This window comes from Oratosquilla oratoria, chromosome 2, assembly GCF_046742065.1.
Source record: "Oratosquilla oratoria isolate Oo_2021 chromosome 2, ASM4674206v1, whole genome shotgun sequence".
Lineage (NCBI taxonomy): Eukaryota > Metazoa > Arthropoda > Malacostraca > Stomatopoda > Squillidae > Oratosquilla > Oratosquilla oratoria.
Genome location: NC_134778.1, coordinates 55,287,191 through 55,289,690, shown reverse-complemented (window position 1 = coordinate 55,289,690; position 2,500 = coordinate 55,287,191). Strand labels below are relative to the sequence as shown.

At 39.5% G+C, this 2,500-nt stretch overlaps 1 protein-coding gene across 1 annotated transcript in view; it reads right to left on the bottom strand.

Annotated features, from left to right (window-relative positions):
- Nucleotides 1–2,500, bottom strand: part of LOC143038839 (major facilitator superfamily domain-containing protein 12-like) — a 69,588-nt gene that overhangs the window by 34,688 nt on the left and 32,400 nt on the right. The gene's annotated exons all lie outside the window — the stretch shown is intronic.

Below are 2,500 nucleotides of genomic sequence, written 5' to 3'. Positions count from 1 at the left end.
AGCTTCGCTATATCGCAATTCTTGAGACGTCGTATACTCGCCGTATTTGCGTGGACGCCAGTGACAGCCTCAGTGTATCGTCACCCTCGTAAAGAAATTGCCTAAGCCATTTTTCGTCAAATTCTGGATTTTTTTTCTTCTAAACCAATTTTTCATTGCTCTTTGTGGTACAATTCCCAATGTTTTATTTAGTGTCTGGGTAGGTTAAAACTACGTTAGGAGGAACATTACGTACATTTATAAAATAGATTTTTTTTTTTTCGATTTCCTGAAAAGTTGGACAAATGACTTAGGCACTTTCTTATGAGGCTGGCGGTATACTCTGGCGTTCCTCAAGGTAGTCTTGGTCCATTGTTGTTTAATGTTTACACTAGCGGCCTGTTCCATATAACTGAGAACACTCTGATAATGCTGATATAACTCTCCTCGTGACTATACACACGCCTCAACCTCATCGTTTTCTCTGTTTCTTTAAATGATGACTTTATTCATGTCTTGAAATGGTGCGTCTGTTGAGACATGACGCTTAACACATCTAAGTCGAAGAGTCTCTATGTACTGCGATCTCGTCGTGCAAATCCGACGCACGGCGATTTCTTTCTAAACGATTCATTTCTGTGAAAGCAAGATGAACCTTTGACGACGCGTTTGACTCTAAGCTGACATTTTAAGTATGCATTCAGTTCGTGGTTGCTTCTTCTGTTTACAGGTTAAGTATCTTGAGAAAAGCTGAGAGGATATTCCATGATGCTTTTGTGTCAACCAGCTGTTTCTGCTGTTTTGTTTTGCCGCATTTGGAACACTGCGCTCCTGTCTGATCACGCTCTGCCTCAGCTCATCTGAGACGAGAGAGAGAGAGAGAGAGAGAGAGAGGGGGGATAGACAGAGAGAGAGCGAGAGAGAGAGAGCGGGGGTGATAGAGAGAGAGAGAGAAGACAGAGAAGCAGGGAGAAAGAAAGAGATAGAGAGATAGATAGATGCAGATAGGGAGAGAGAGAGAGAGAGAGAGAGAGAGAGAGAGAGAGAGAGAGAGAGAGAGAGGCAGGGAGAAAGAGATATATATAGGTAGATAGATAGATAGAGAGAGAGAAGGATAGAGAGAGAGAGGTAGGGAGAAATATAGATAGGTAGATAGATAGAGAGATAGAGAGAGTGAGAGAGAGAGAGAGAGAAAGAAATATTTTTGTACAACTAGCTTACTTTTTGATAGTGAATTATTATGCAGTCTTGGTCATCGTCGTAAGGTCAGCATGGTTTGTATGCTGTACAAGATACGACCAAATTCTGTCCATTTATTGTCTGATTGTGTCGCGGGCCTGCACGTACCCGCCAGAAGTACAGGGCCTGCGTCAACTGTGGACTCTTCGAGTCTGCAACTGGGGAGGCGTCGTGCGAACCAGTAACAGGATTTTTTTTTTTTTTTTTTTTTTTTTTTTTTTTTTTTGGTCTTTGGAAATGCTTGGACAGTGATACTTTCTGAAGTATCAGGAGCCAACATGTTGTTGAAGAAATTTCAAGACAAGACTGGCCGTTCCTATCGTTTATGTGTTATGTTTGGTTATATTCTAAGTGATATAAATCGATAATTTACTTTTTATTCGTGATAATTTCGTCTAAGTTTTTTTTAATCTCGATTTTGCTGTTCTCTTATGTGATTTCCCTTTCTTCACTCTTTTCCATTTTCTTCGTTCTTTTCGTTTCGTTTCATTCCTGTTTCAGATATTTGGGGGTTGTTTGGCTGCAATTTATGATACCTGCAATCCACCTACTTACCTGTCTCATTAAGTCTGATAATATTGGAGAAAGAATACACAATATATGGTCAAGTATAGCGGTCATTACTGAGTTCAAATGTATTTGTGTTCGGAAGAGGAACTCCTCACGTTTGGGCAGGAAGTAGGTAGTCACCGAGGCAGGGAAAAGAAAATGGAGTAAAATGAGGAAAATGTAACTTTATCTGCACCAAGCCTACTCGCCAGACGGGTCAGTATCTTGCTAAACGTTCCCAGCTCCATTACCCACCCCAGTTCTCCTTTCAAGAACAGAATCTGAATATTTGCAATTTCGAAAAATTGCATTTCGCCAAATAATATTTTGCCAATGTTGCATTTCGCCAAATAAAATTTTGCCAAATTTTCATTTCGCCAAATGTTCTAAGCTAAGATGATTTAACGTATCCTTACGTAACAAAATGAAAACTAACCTAACCTAACCTCACGCAACCTAGTTCACCTAACCTGATGGAGATTGGCAAAGTAAATAATCTAATTGATCTAGAACATTCAAATTCTATTGAATTGCAGTTTTCCATCATTCCATATCTTTGCCTGTGCAGATTTCGTTTAGATTTTAGAAATCTGAACGAAATCTAACGGCCGGCGTAATTTTTTTCCGCTAAAAATCTAGAGATTAGCGACTCCTACACCGTCAATGATATTTTTGCAGTGATCCTTATTACCAAATACTATTGGCAATATAAAGAGAGTATTAACGGAATCAT